Source organism: Thunnus thynnus, chromosome 6 (assembly GCF_963924715.1).
Source record: "Thunnus thynnus chromosome 6, fThuThy2.1, whole genome shotgun sequence".
NCBI lineage: Eukaryota > Metazoa > Chordata > Actinopteri > Scombriformes > Scombridae > Thunnus > Thunnus thynnus.
In genome coordinates, this window is record NC_089522.1 from 16,240,621 (window position 1) to 16,256,897 (window position 16,277).

At 38.3% G+C, this 16,277-nt stretch overlaps 1 protein-coding gene across 3 annotated transcripts in view; it reads left to right on the forward strand.

The window, feature by feature from the left end:
• Nucleotides 1–2,886: 2,886 nt before the first annotated feature.
• Nucleotides 2,887–16,277, forward strand: part of stat6 (signal transducer and activator of transcription 6, interleukin-4 induced) — a 35,946-nt gene continuing 22,555 nt past the window's right edge. For all 3 annotated transcript variants that reach the window (XM_067592114.1, XM_067592116.1, XM_067592115.1), the window contains exon 1: nucleotides 2,887–3,502. The gene's annotated coding sequence lies outside the window, so the exon portion shown is untranslated. The remainder of the gene's footprint in view (nucleotides 3,503–16,277) is intronic.

The window sequence follows — 16,277 nt, forward strand, 5'->3', positions numbered from 1 at the left end:
AGACACCAAAGTTTTTAGTTGCTACTGATGGATGCATTCATGACTATTTTGTCAATATAGTATATTGGTTTGTTTTGTGCTAATGTCACCTGTAAGTCCACACAATTCAAGCATGTTTTTTTAGCATGCACTCAACTTTAATACCTGATTTTTATGGTGTTCGTGCACACCTTCAGTGTGTGCTTCATTTAAAGGTGCCTTGACAAAAACTTTCAAGTTATTTATGGTAACAACCTTCATAAAAAAAAGGTCATTCTTTGAATCTCATTTCACATGGACACAATTCTGCTCTCTACCTTTTCCGTGCTGCCGGCCTTCCATTGTCCGGGCCTTGATACTGACAAGGTTGACATCAGAGGAGAGCTCTGACACTGGGTGAGTTAGGACTGCCAGCTGTTAGCAATCAAGTCTATTTTGAAGTCAGGGACACATGGACCCCCAGGGCCAAAGCAGCAACTAGCCCAACCCCTTGCCCACCCCCTCCACTACAGCCCACAACCTCCGAGCCCCCTGGTTCCACAGATAGCCAGCACAGCTGTATTGGTTCCAGATGTTGCCACCCTGCAGTAAGGGCCTTTTACCTAAGAGGACCCCAAAAATGATGACAGACCTGAACAGAGAGTGGTTATGCAGCAAACAACAACAATGCAAACACTGAGCTAAAGAAACCTGCAACCAACAGACAGCTGAAAAGCTTAAAACTTGATTCTGTCTGTGGTTCAGTTCTGAATATCCATCAAACACGTTTTTTGAAAATGAGAGACTGCATATTGCGCAAGAAAAAGAGAATGTTTTCTTTTAGAGAAAGGGATCTATGTCATCTTACATTAGTTACAAAGTGTAGTTGTCATCGTGAATATCTGGCCTGAATACTAACACCGGTAATCTTACTGGTAACTGTGACTGAGCCCGTCCGGTTTATTTGGGAGTTTTAAACATGGTAACAAGACATAAAGAGAAACTGTGGGGAAAATGAATCACAATCAAAACATGAAGTTTGTAGCTTCAAGCCAGACAAAAAATACAATCTGAAATCTAATTAACAGGGAAAAATGGAACAATGGAAACTCCTCAGGTTCTCTGAAAGGGAATGTTCAAATCTTTGCAGCTGCATTGTTTCTGTGTTAGACAGGTCAATCAAAAATTCTCAGGAAATTGGATTTGACAGGTGGAATGTCCTGGTAAAATGTCTTGGCCTGCCCCCTCCTACACGACTCAAATTTGATCGCTGAATAAATAAATAACACGAAGGAATATAGGAGAATAAACTGAATGGTGTTAAAGAACAACTGAAAGAGAGATGTCACTGTGAGAACGGCAGCAATATATTAATTTGTTTGAAACAGATCAAAGGATTAATATGAATATGCTTCTACTAAGTTAGACTTACCTCATGTTGGGTAGTCTGTAGTTGCTCATGTGTGATCTTGCTATGATGGCACCTAATTTCTAACAGACTCCTGACTACATTGAGAACTGGCAGGTCTAAGGCAGGTCTGTACCGCCCTCATGTGGCTGATGCAAGAAACTGTGAACTGGACGACTACATTGTTATGGATCTGTTCAACTGGAATATTAGGGTGGTTTATTTTGTTGTGAAACTATACCAACAAAATATGGATTTTATTGGCATGTGCAAATAATAACAAAAATTATAATAAAAATTGCTGAGTGCTCATGTAGTGGATAGACCATTAAATCCAGCTGGATTTTTTTTTTTTTTTTTTTACATCTAACAAGTGCAATATGAGAATGAGACAGAGTGAAATGTTCACACTACTATATAAAACACAGCACACAATTACAGAGTCATAAAACTACACAAAACCTTTAGACAGTAACTGAACTGTAACATATTAAAACTGTTTAACGACCCCTAGTGGCTTTCCATTTGGAAATCACCTGAAAGTTAGATTAATTTCCCTTTTCTGTTCCCCATAAACAGAATAAACCATATAAATACATTTTGACTTGACTAGCCTGGGAAATGAATTTAGACAGTTTTATCCATAATACTTAATACAAATAAAAATTTTACTTAAGTTAAAGTAGGCTATTATCAGCAAATGTGCTTAAATATAGAAACAATAAAAGTACTTATGCAGAGGAGTAACTCCTGACAGCGTTACATTCATATTTATTATGGTATTGTACTACTAATACTAATGCAATGATGTGTAAGCAGTATTTTATTGTGATTGTAGCTGGGCAAGATGGAGTGAATTTTAACTAATTTATTAACTGCTGGGTAATTATCATACAGCACTGACTTATATTTTATAATCTCATAGTGTTTTTTTTTTCTTTGTATGTAAAAACTTAAATAGAAAAGTAACTAACATATAGCAGTCAGATAAATGCAGTGGAATAAAAAGTAGATTTGACTCTGAAATGAAGTGAAGTCGAATAATAAAGCAGCATAAAATAGAAATAAAGTAAAATAGTAAAATACAAGTACCTCAAATCTGCACTTTAGTCCACTACTTGAGTAAATGTAGTTATATTTCACTACTGGAGCAAAATTGATAGTCTTGACGGGAGGCTTGGAGCTGGAGATGGACTGTAATGATCTCATATGTAGACGACAGAATAAAACACAACCAAACAAAAGAACCACAGCTGGAATATTTAGTTAAAACACCCAATGATGTCTTAATTGAAGTTAGACATCACGGAAAGGAAAAATCATGAGTGGGGCTATTGCTAATGGATGTTAAGGGTCTGGATACCGTTGGGAAGATCTCTGACTTGAAGTCACCACCATCTAGAGATATGGTATCGAGTGTCTTAGCAAGACTTACTGGAAGTTACAGCATGGTGGTGAAATGACTGAACATTACTCCGCCTACGTCTCGTTCTGTGGAAGTTTACCGAGCTCTCTCGACTCGGTAGTAGTTTCAGTTTTAAAGGCGGTGGATATCTACCGTATTTCTGCTCTAATTTCGGTCAAGCCTTTACCTAGCCACGTTGTTTTTTCTCCTGAGACACTGAAGCCTGCAAAGTGCGTTACTTTGTCATCTTTTCGACAATAACAAAACAGACCACTGACAGACAAGATGTGCCAAAACATAGTGTGGCTTTTCCTGCTGTGCAAGAAAATCCCCACATTCTAAATATATATATACATCACCATATCGCTCAACACCAGCCCTGATGTTTGTCTAGTCTACTTACTGTATCTCGATCATGTATGAACTTGAACGTGAGGGCAGGAAATAAAGCGCGCTCCTCCGTGTAGTGGCACATCGTGCGTAACAGGGAAGTAAGACTAACCTACTTTCTACGTTGTTAAAAGTTGTTCGTGCCTACGCATTCTTCTCGGCGCTCAAAACTCATTTATCCTCGGTTTAAAAAACGACAGTAACCGTCCAGTTTTCGGCGTCAAATTGAGTGATGGAGGCAGGAAATGTTCAGTAGGATATTCGGAGTGGCGGTGTACTTATGAGACAGAAGAGGAGGAAGAGGCGACGGATCACAACAGTTTGTCAATGTTTTGCTGAAGGTAAGTGTAAATGTTTGTTTTATTTGATTTCTCTGTTAAATAGTGGAGCCTGAAGATGATGGGGCCTTGTCAGTTGAGGTAGAAACGATTCGTTATTAATAAGGCTGTTTGCGCCTCTGTCATGTTTGCTTGCAAAAAAAAAAAAACGAAAAAAAAAAACAGGCTCTTGCAGGATGTGTCGGCCTTATATCCTTCTACTGCTATACAAACTTCAATGTGACTATGTCCACTATCGCCAGCTGAAAAGAGGCTCAAGCTGGGTTTTTAATTATTGTCTTGTATTTGACGAAATGTATAAGGGAATTATATATTGATCAAGGTAGCAAGAATATTTTCTTTATCAAGTTAGTCCCTCCCTCTATGCTCTGTGCCAATAAGCACATTGGTATCAACATTGATGTTTCTAGAAGTCATGTAGCCTGCAGCGTAACGCTCTGATGGAGCTGATTAAATTTTAATACTGTTATAAATGTGGTCATCATATCATATCATATCATATCATAACATATCATATCATATCATATCATATCATATCATATTAGCTTCCCAAATATATATATGTTAGGACTGTATATACTTTAATATGCCAGCCAAGCACTGAAACAGTTTTTTGCACTTAACCTACTTTGTCAATATATGCGAATAGAGTTATTTATAAAGTGTGCAGCTGCATTGAGCTCCAAAGTGAACTTGTAACTAACTCTGCATGTCCTCGCTTATCCATCCTGCATGCACTGGTAAAGTGTTTACACATGTGATGGAGGGCAAGTTAGAGCAGCCGTCATGTTCTTTGGTCAAGTTAAACAGAAACACTGCCTTTTTTTTTTTTACAAAGCTCTGGCAGCCTTTCCACATTCGCAGAGGTAGCTGTTATACTGGAGCTGCAATGATTAGTCGATTAACAAATTAATAGCCAACTATTGTGATAATAGGTGAATTGTTTTGAGTCATTTTTTAAAGTAGAATATGATGTGAAGATTATCTGGTTTCTTTAGTCCTCTATGACAGTAAACTGAATATCTTTGGTTGTGGACTGTTTGTCGGGACAAGACATTTTAGTTTGCATCTTGGAGAACAGTGATCGACATTTGTCATTTTTATAGGCCAAATGACTAATCGATCAATTGAGAAAATAATCAGCAGAGTAACAGCAAGAGTAAAAGTGAGAGGAATCATGAATCATGGTCCAGGTTTATATATAAATGTAAATCTGTTGACAACAGTTGACTACAGTTGACCCACAGAGACACTACTGGGAGACAGATCAGTGGAATCTGTCATGAAAATGATCCATTTTACAAATTGAACTATGCAAAGTGCTTCCTGTTCTTTCTATAATAGCTCATATTGAGTAGCCGCAGCTGTTTTTTTTTTCCTGAGAGCTATCCGGCACTCCTAGAAAGATCCATTCTGTAATCACCCGCTGTTGTACCTCCCACACGGAGAAAGCAGAGAAAGTGAAATGGGGAAGTGTCACTTTCTATGAGGCCTATGTCTATGATGCATTATATACATACTTATAATATATATATATATACATATATATATATAAAATCTGCTTATAGCACTGTATAATTATAATTATAAGCACTCATAAATATTCATAATGATTCATAACAATGATCATAACACATTATAAAGCATTTTATAATGGCGTATAAGGTCAAGTATCATAATACTTGATAATTGCTTTAAGTGAAGTATGAAATTCCTGATGTATAGGCAGATATAATATATTACAAGCTGGTTATAAGTCACTATAAGTGGTCATTGTTTGCTTTAAGTAAAAAAAAAAATCATGAAATTTATGCAAGAACAACACAAAACATTGTAAAATTAATTTATATGTTTAACGGGTCAACAGACAATGAATGGAGTACTCCGGTTTGACACAACTTTTTGATGACGAACAACTGAATGATGAACATTTACATTTCACTAATGTAATGTTTCTCCAAAAAACTCACTCTAAAGATTCAATTGACTCAAATTGTAGATAAGAACTGAAACAATTTCTACTTTACCTGTAGCTGTAAATTTTAATTTTATGTGAATGTTTGATCAACAAAAGTGACTTGTTAAAAAAAACTTGATAAGTGATTATAATGCATTATAAAATGATTATAATGTATTACAACTATGAGACTCATAATACACTATGATGCTTGCAAAAAATATATCGAGTAACCAACAATTTTGAAATATTATGATACTTGACCTTATAAGTGATTATAAAATGCTTTTTAATATGTATTTTAATATGTAATATACAGTGCTATAAGAAGATTGTGACTGATTATAAGTATGTATATAATGCATTATAGACATGGGTGTCATAAAAAGTGTTACCGAAGTCTCTTTCTTTGAATCAAAATCAAATAGTTTGATCGGTATGAATGCTGAATTGAATCTAATGAAGAACTGTACAGTACAATTATTTAAAAAATCTACAATATAACCTGAGAGACATAATAGAAAACAAAGAAAGAACAAAGTTGATCATTGTTGGTCTCAGAGTTCTTACCACTTGTTAAAGTTCCCCTCCTGTCAAAACTGTGTTTCTCTTCTTGTTTCTTCATTTAATCAACCTCACTGTGCAGAATGATATATGTACAGTTTTGGCACTAAAAAGCCAGTTTCACTTTCATTTCACTGAAAGTCTCAATTTAAGGGGTGTAGCTTCGGGAACCATTTGTGAAATCACAACTTGTTTGGAGCCAATCTTGGTTCAGTATGCACCTTACACATGTGTGATGTGGAAACTTGAAGCCTCAAGTGCACAAACACTGAGAATGGACTTAACAGTGAAATCGGAGACATCTTGCGTCCAGCAGTGAAACTTCTGATATAAAATATATTTATATATTAATATATTCTGGACGCGGTTGAAGGAATAGATGCCTTTTTAAGGATTTTAACATGTCAATTATACATTTTTTGTGCATGTCAGACACAATTTCTTAATCCAAGCAGAGTATTTTTATATGTCTTACCTACAGTAATATTGTCATTCTGTTTGTAATTGTTATTTCTGTTTACTCTGTATATATAACGTCTATTACGTATCTGTCCTGGAAGAGGAATCTCTCCTCTGTTGCTCTTCTGAGGTTACTCCCTTTTTTTCCCTTATCCCACTTGATGGTCTAATGATAGATTTTGATAGTTGTGTATATGTTGTACAAATTATTAAGACTATTAAGCATCACATTAGTGATTTTGGACAGATCCAAATACTTGACTCAAGGCACATACGCCCATTTTTACTGCAAGTGGGCACTTTTGGTGATCTCGCCCAAAATATAGGGAAGTTCATTCTTGTTTATCTGATGAAGGAAGTTTAGGCATTTGGCATATTAGCTCAGTAAAGCTTTCTGTAAGGAAGTGATGCAGATTACACTAAGACTGTGGCCAGTTGTCTTTTTACAACCATGTTTTCAAAGACTGTCATGTTTTTAAAGCTCATTGTTTGCAGGAGAAATGACAGTGGAGGCTTTGTTTCGGCCTTCTTTGGCAAGATTACAAGATTTTTGAGGTGTGTTTCACAATGGAAATTACCTGAATAGGCAGAACTGGCAGCATGTAGTACTTTCCTCTGTTCCCTTAAAGAAGTTTTACAGAATTCTGCATTCAGACCTTCAATTGATTGCTTTCTCAAGTTCAAAAATCTATATTGTAATGACCGATGGTGTACCACTCCTCATTACTGTGCAAGTGCAAGTGTTTCAACAACTGTTTTGAATAGTCTCTGTCAGTCTCTTGTTCTCTAGTGCTGCTCAAAAGTCAGCAATAATCCGGCTTTATTCTCAAGCACATGTGAATTTTCCTCAGTAATGTTCTAGTTTTGTTTTGTCATTCATTATACAAAAGCACAATCCTCAGTGTGCTTTTGATAGGAGCTGAAAAATGTAGTCAATGAATCGATGATTAGCAACTATTTTGATAATCAAATCAGGGCTGCAATTAAGAACTATTATCATTATCGAGTAATCTGTCCAAAACATATAAGACGCACATAAGACAAAGAAAAGTCAGCAAATCCTCACATTTGAGAAGTTGGACTGAGTGAATTTGCTTGTATTTTTACAAAAAAAGATTTAAACTATTCATTGATACACAAAATCTGTTTGAATTTGAAGATGTCCCTTTTTGCTCTGGGACATTATAATGGCCATTTTTCACAGCTCTGTGTTTTATAAATGTCAGTGAACATTTGCAAGTCTTTGTACAGCAGATGTGACAGGTAGCGGTGGGAGTTGACTGGTGGAAAGTGCAGATATATTGGAAAATAATTGTAATGGTGATAATTAAAAGTTTTTAACTAAAAAATTTTTCATTGCAAATTTTGTTTTACAAGTTTAAGAATAAACAATCAGTTGTAAATCTAATCAGATCATTACATTTCCCCCACGTTGATTTCTGAGAATGCCCATGGAAATGTCCAGTCAGTATGATTTGACTTCCTATTATTCAGTGACATGTACTACACAACCTGACATGTGAGTTTCCACACCTAAACAGATGTCATCATATATAGTGGTATGAACTGATACCACTCATTAGTGTCCTCAACCAGATATTGAGCTGCAGTGGTGAGTATATGTCTTACTTCCAACTTGATTCTTTGCATTAGGAATCTGTTGAATATGAAAAATTATCTCTTTCTCTCACTCAGTTAAAGCCCTCTGAGATGAATTTGTGATTTTGGACTATCTAAATAAAATAGACTTGGCTTGACTGTATTTATTTGGGTCAACGTACCTTGACATGGTGCCACATCTGGTATCAAAACCTTAATATTCTAGAGAGAGAAACCTCTATTGAATGTTTCACTTGCCAGTTGCGAGGTTTTTTTTTGTTTGTTTGTTTTTTAAATCGTCTTTGTGAATTTGCTGAAACGAAACATGGAAGCCTTGACTGTCAGTACTTTATAAAAGTACACAACAAAAATGCAAAACTTATTAAGTTGAACCAGAACTTTAGACTGTACCTTGATGAAATTCAGTTCACTACAAAAAGAAAGACTTGCATTAAGAACAAACTTTGCAGTTTTATGAAAAAGGTCAATTTTTTGTCAATCCAGTCATTAATTAAAGGTGTTTCTGACTTTAGCCACTTTCCAGTCATAACCTCTCTGTCTGCATTACTTAAAATACAAAATATATATTTGACATCAGAGTTAACATTTTCTGAACGTCGGGCCCCCAAAAGAGAGTTTCCAATTTGAATAGGGTTTCTACTTGGAGTACTTTTTACATAACATGAATGAACCTCTTGCCAGAAAAGACTTAATGATGGGCAAGACTAGGGCTGTGCGATATGATGATATATATCGTGTGACGAGAGAAAAACATCTATCGTTTGATATTATACTCTATTGTTTATTTAGTTGTGACGCAAATCACACTCTTTACGGCAACATTTTTCGTTCGTTTTTTATTGCACTGACAGTAACATAACAAGTTTAGTTGTCATCAATTCTTCACCACTGTCTGTCTCTCCTCTGCTGTCCTGCACACACGGAGGGCTCAGCACCACCTGCACTGAGAAAGAGGAGAGAAGCAGCGAGACAGCGACTGTAAATGAAAGCAGTAGAGACTGTCTTTATTTGTTATTTACCAAATTTGTGCAGTCATTTATTTCAGCTCAGTGTGAGAGCCTCTGCTGCATTTTTCTGTTATTTATGGTCATGCTACTCTCCTCTGCTCTCTATGGTTAATTGTGGGTGGGCCCTTGGTGTGCTGCGCACACTGGAGAGGCAATGAACAGGGTGAAGTACTCAAATTGACGACAACTACAGTCGTTACGTTACTGTAAGTGCAATAGAAGAGTAAAAAGCCAAGGAGGGGGCAACTATTTACTCATTGAATTAAAATGTGCTATATCGGGATAGGTATTGTTATAGATCAGGATATGAGATTTCAGTCATATCGTCCAGCCCTAGGCAAGAGGCTTTGCTTCAGATGACACTGTCTCCAACAGCCGCAGGGTTTTATGTAATGAGTCTTTTGAACAAGAATAATCAGGTTTCCCCAACAAAATGTTCTGCATACAGCTGAAGTTTTCCGGTCTTCCTTCAGTATACTTTGGTTAACCTCTCTTTCTAATGACTTCTTGTTTATTAATGACCCGTATAAATATTGAGATGATTAATACACAACGTAATCCTCTCTAAACTCCCCTAATCTGCCAATAAATTCTATAAATATTACTTGACATTATGCATATATTTGACAGCTCAGTAAAAACACAGAGGAAACATGGGGAGAGGGAGGGGAATGATGTCACTTGATTTGAACTGTAGCAGTTACTTGGTTTTTGTGCACTTGTGAAGCCAGACAATGGAGAAGTAGAACATTTGTGATGATAATAATGTCTGAATCATTTCCACAGGGAATGTTTCTGGCAGTAGAGAAAGCCTTCCAGGCTGTGCTGCACTGATGTACTGGACTGTATTTATATCCTAGATTTGCAGAGAGGAGCTAATAAGAGGGGAAGATTTGTGCACCAGAGACTTGACTGACCTACTGGTTTATACTAGAGCTGCAACAATTTGTCAATTAATCAAGTAGTCAATGGACAGAAAATTTATTGCTATTTTACAACTATTTTGCCAGTCAATTAATTGTTTTGAGTCATTTTTAAGAAAACATGCCAAAATTCTCTTGTTCCAGCTTCTTGTATATGAATATTCTCTGGTTTCTTTAGTCCTCTATGACAATAAACTGATTATCTTTCGGTTGCATCTTGGGCTTTGGGAAACTGTGATCGGCATTCTTCACCATTTTCTGACATTTTATAAACCGATAAATTGAGAAAATAATTGACAGATTAATCAATAATGAAGATAATCATTAGTAGCAGCCCTAGTTTATACTGAACAAATCCCAAGTCTTGTCTTAATGTAAAAAACAATGTATTTCTGATTTTTAAGAATGAAAAATGCACACACATTATATGGTGTAGCTTCCAGTCCCTCCAGGGTTTCACAGAGTTTTTTTGTGATGTATGAAAATGTTTGATTTTGCAGTGGCTTTTCTCAAAAATTGGGATACAATTTGCAATGTTTTATGTGCTTTTTTGCGGTAAAATTGCAGGAATTGGGAAGAATTGCAAGCAAAGGTAAATAATGCAATTTGAAGAGTCCTATGTAATCAATTCCTCAATAAAAATCACACTGCATATCACAGAAACAACCATATTTCAGTGCTAATTTATTGTCTGAACATGAGAACCATGGGCTCAAAGTTATATAAAAAATAAAATACTGAACTTGAGTACCCTTTATAAGCCTTTATTAAATAAACTTTCATCTCAACATTAGCACCAAATAAATCTGTCAATAATGCCATTAAAAGAAATCCATTAACATAAAAATATAGTATCATTACCTGCAATGTAACGTAAGTTACTGCAACACAAAATGTGACAGCTGGACCAAATCACGAGCGGACTGTTGATTTGGCCATTTCATGCAGAAAAGTTGCAGTAATTTAGCAAAATTGCAAGCTCTCGCAAATATTGCAGATACTTTTTAAATGCGTTAATTATTGTAATCACAAAATCGCAATTTCCTGGAGTTACTGAGCTTCATTGCTCCACAGCTAGAGGAGACTTAAGTGCAGGATGTTCAGAGGTACCACTACAAATGTTTGTCCCATTGCACGCCACTATTGCTGCAAAAGCTTGTGTCAGAATGACCCACAAGACCCCCTGCATGGTGAAAAAAGTCAGCACTTGGTAACTTGTCGACTAAAGCTAGCTTGTCGACTAAAGGAGAGGAAGCAGGTTTAGCAATACTGGAGACTATAAGTCATCACATTCTCCTGATAACTGTCGTGTTGTTATGACAAGAGGTAATTCATTATTTAAACACGTCTAACACAACATATGAGTTTAACTACAATAGAAGCCTCATTTATATGATCCTAGTGGTGTGGGTTAGCTTATCCCTTGGTTGTCAAAGCAGCCTTTGTGTAGCTACCAGGGCAAAGCTTGTGGATCAGAGTAACTGGTGTTGTATTCTGCAGAGTGTTCTGCAAAGGCAGCAGTGCACTTTCCCTTACTAGAAAAGAAAACTGCTCTGTAGCTTAATGTACTGGCTAAACACAACATAGCAAGCATGGAAATCCAAACAGTGGCTGGAGTGGGAGCTCAAGCGCTGTATGCTTAAACTGTTGAATAAAACTGCCGCCAAACAGTCCCCTGATTACTGCAAACAACCACCTAAATATGCCAGAAATATGTCTTGTATCTCTGCCCAGACCTGCTTGTTTATGCCAGTGCTGTTAAGCTGTGACAACAGTGTGTAAATAAACCAGGTTTGCAAATACAGAGCTGACCCAACATGGATACAGCAACTCAGCTGCAAGAGGGAACAAGTTAGGGATCAGATTGTCTTTATTCTTATAAACACTTAGTACTGGTGTCACATGTTAATACTTGTTTGGGAGCTGATGCACCATTCAGGTCCCCGAGGTCAGGATCTCAGTATTTTTTCCGATGTGTATATTAATAAAAGTCGTGAATTAACAGCTCAAAATGGGGGGCAGCAGATAGGAAATGATGCACTGCTTCCCGGTGTCCAGCAGACTGTCCACAAGGTGCATGAACTTCTCTTTGAGAGTCTCGGACTGTTGATTTTTTATGTCATTGGTGCCTGCCCAAACAACGACTGCAGAGGCAGAGTTGTGTTGCTGAATCAGCTGCAGAGCAGTGGGTGTAATGTCCTTTATGCAGGCACCTGGATAGCAGAAAGTCCGTCCACCGTGCAATGCTGTGTGCCAGACCATAGAAGTGCCAACAACGAGCACGGAGGTAGGGTGCTGAGTGTGCATGCCTGACCACCTGGGGGGGATGCACTTGGGCGGCAGTGGGCGAAGCACAGTCCGCGGCAGCGGAGGAGCCACCAACCGGCTCGGGAGGCACCTGAGTGTCAACACCTGACCGTCAATGCCTGACTGTCCAGGGGACGGGACCTGGGCAGCAGCAGGTGAGGCATAGTCTGTAGCAGCAGAGGCACCACCAACTGGCACGGGAGCAGAGGCCCAATCAGAAGATGAATGCTTGTACTGCTTGAGCCTCACTGGAGAACATGGTCCATCCCAGCTGTCCAGGGCTTGGAATTCATTACTCTGCGTTTAGCCCGACCCTTGCTGCTCCTAACCAGGACTTACAGCTCCAAGTTGCAGGGAATTGTTGGGCCTTGGTTACAGGTTTGGCTATCAGCAATAATTAATGATTATCAAAGATAATTATAAATTATTAAAATCAATAGAAATTATTATAAAAAATAATAATAACGGGATACTACCCTGGTGTCAGGGAAAAAGAATAGCCAATTGATTGATTCATTTCTCATAAAATTTACCAAGCTATCAATTTGGAACTCTGATTAATAATTAACTTAATAACTATAACCAAAATTACGGTATCAATAGCTTCTTAAGGTTGAAGGATTTTGGAGTGTGTGTGTGTGTGTGTGTGTGTGTGTGTGTGTGTGTGTGTGTGTGTGTGTGTGTGTGTGTGTGTGTGTGTGTGTGTGTGTAGGAAAGCAGACAAAACAAAATGATGGAACTAAGTGCTGACTGAGACAATAGAAACTACAAAGATGGCTGACAAGGAGAACTACAAAGATGGCAAAATCAAAGATGGTGCCAGAACTACATGGCATGAGAGGGGACAAAACAGAGAGTGTGTCTTCTTTTGTTCTGCCTCCGTGTGTTGAACACCTGTTAGGTCAGAACAAAGAGAGTGGATGTGTGTCTATGTTTAAGGCCAGTTGTTGTAGGATAAAGGCGCCGCTTTGTTGAGCTGCTGATTCATGGATGAGTCAGGCTGAGATGAGCTGTGGCTCCAAGGCTGAATGGTGCAGGCTTTGCTGGGCTGTTGGTTATCCAACCGTGAAGGCCGGAGGGCCCAGATCGCTCCTTTGTTCAGTCCTAATAAAGTTAGCAGCAAGCTAACTCTGCTTCATGGCTCCTGTACTTGTACAATCAGCTGGCAGACTTGTGTAGTAGCCGCTGGCGCTAGGTAACTTGGTTACTGATTCTTAGGCAGGCTCTCGCGTCTTCCGCCACAAAGAAGAGAGTTCTGACTGCCGTGTGTCTGTTGTGAGCAGGCCACATGTGAGAGCAGAGAGCTGAGCAGCTTAGCTGCTCCAGCAGTAACCTTGAGGAGAAAGAGGAAGTGGAGAGGGAAGCTCTGGTTTTGTTAGCCTGGGTTCATGGGTGGATTTCACACTTAGATGCAAACAACCAAGGACTCTGGGAAATTGAGTTTCTCAAGGACTCCCTTTGTTTCTTGTTGAAACATGTGGGCGGCTTGGGACTTGGGTTTAGCCCTGAGGATGGGCCAGATGTCATCCGTCAGGGGATTGGTTGAAATGATTGGCTCCCATCCGGTGGTGAGGGAAGAGTGGCATCTCCGTGCGCAACAGCAGCAGAGCACTTGGTGGATGGACCGGTGCAGCAGAAGAAGCTCACCCTGGAGAGATGTTTGGCCTGTGCACCAGCAATGGACAAAGAGCCCAGGATGAGCTCATCCTTGCTCTTAAGATCTTGTTTCAGCCATCTAATGTCATCTGTTAGTAGCGAGGATGCCGGCAGGCAAAGTCCACACACCCCCCTGGCAAGCTCATTCTTTGGACTTCTGTATTTCTTAAATCCTGCGTATAGCAGATTTTGGTTTTGAAGCCATTTCAGATAAACAGAAGAAAGAGCATCAGATTTATTTGTAAAACAGTTCTGCATTCCAGCCTGTGGTATTTTATCTCCCACTGTAGTTGTTGAAGCCTCTCTGCATGACTGCCAGACTCAACACTCCACTTCCACTGGGCAGCACTTTGTCAAGAGTTACATATTTAAGTGTAAAATCAAATGAATATCTTCTAAATATTATATATAAAATGTCACTAGGATGTTATATTAGATCTATCTGCTTACCTTTTTGGCCAAAGCAGCAAAGTGGAAGAGCAGGAAATCCAGTTTGACATTATCTTTAGAAATTCAGTGTTTTTCTCTTTTACTGTATATAGCCCTGATTAAATCTGAACAGTTTCAGCTCATTTATGTGTATTGAAATGAACACTTCATTAGTTCAGACAGAGAACTGTGGTTGTGCTGATTAGCATCAGCTGCTTTATTTGTGCATCAATATCACTGCTATCTCATCAACTGCTCGGCTGCTATTTGAATAATAACGTCCAATCATGTTAATGCAGGTGAACAGCATGGCCATTACAGCATGCACTGTAATAACCATCTCACTTGAACTCTGCTTATATGCTTGTGACAGGCTTTTGGTATCTTTGACTTTACTAAGCTGTAATATGCATGAATGTGTGTTAGGGGGTTATTTGTTGGACTATTTCTGGACCGGGGACAGTGACTTCCTGGAATCTCAGCTTGTTGCTTTCCACCTATAATTTTGTCATCCTGTTTTCCCATGCTGTATATCTGTAATTTTGCTATCTCTTTTCTGCACACACATCTGTTGTCTCTCCATCCTGGAGGAGGCACCCCTCCTCACTTTCCTCCTTTATTACCCCATTAAAGGGTCTTTTGGGGGGAGTTTTTCCTTATTTGAATCAAGGGTGAAGGATAGAAGATATTGTTTTGCTGTACCGATTGTAAAGCCTCCTTAGTGATTTGTGGTATGTGGCTATACAAATAAAACTTGAATTGACTTGCCTGGCAACCTCACAGTGACAGTAAGACTCCAAACAGTCACTTCACCCAGTCAGGAGATACCATACATAACCCCCGTAAAACTTATCAATTCAACTTGTTTTTACACTTTGATCATTACACAACTAAATATAAAGTGTTAATTATTAAGCTTAAAAGGTGCAACAGTAGTAGACAGATTTTATTATACCCCATGAGAGTGGTATCAGTCTTCTCATCTAACTCTAAAAGCTTGCAAATAAGTGTACTGACCAAAATTTCAAACCATTCCTTTAAGGGGTGACTAGTTTCTCCCAGCAGTGTCCTCATTACTAATGAACTTCTTTGAGAGCTCACATAGCTAGAGTCTTTTATTGCCAAATGTCTGACTGAATGTGACAGTATTTAGAGACAAGAGGCTGTTGCAAATTTTAAGTTGCCTGTTCATTTTCACAAAGTTCAGTTTTTCCTGTTTCCAGTGGTAATTTACTAGGGCCCTATGATTTGCACGTTGTGGAAAACATGGCCAGAATTTGTATTTGATAATAAAAATGGAATCAACTGCAGAATATCATGGAATTTGCTAAAATGTGGATGCAATTTATAAAAATCTGGGTTTTTCCTACCATTGTAGGAAAAATGCCTAAGCGTTTTTTCACAGGGCCTTAGCTGAATGAACAGAAGAAAACTATGCTGAGAGTCTGTCATTTACAGGCTGCTTCTGTTCTCTGCTGTCTGCGTTGGAGGGTAGGGTTCAGCTCCTCCACACACACACATGGAGCAGCAAGCAGAGAGGCCGTGGTGGAGACAGTGAACCAGTTGAAGTGAAACAAAGTTTTACTTGAGTTGACGACAACTACGCTCGTTACTGAAAGTGCAATAAAATCTTTGTGAGTAAAAAACCAATGAGAGTAATTTAATACAGGTACCAGGGTCCCAGGGTAAAAGTAATAATTTAAATTTTCCTTTGTTCCAAGTGCTCCAAATACACTTAATTTGCACGAAACCTTCTAAGCAGCACTTTATTATGACTACCATTCCAGTGGTTTGATACTTTTAAAGAGCAGATGTCTTTTGTTTTGTTTGTCTGCTATAAAAGTTGTGATTAATGT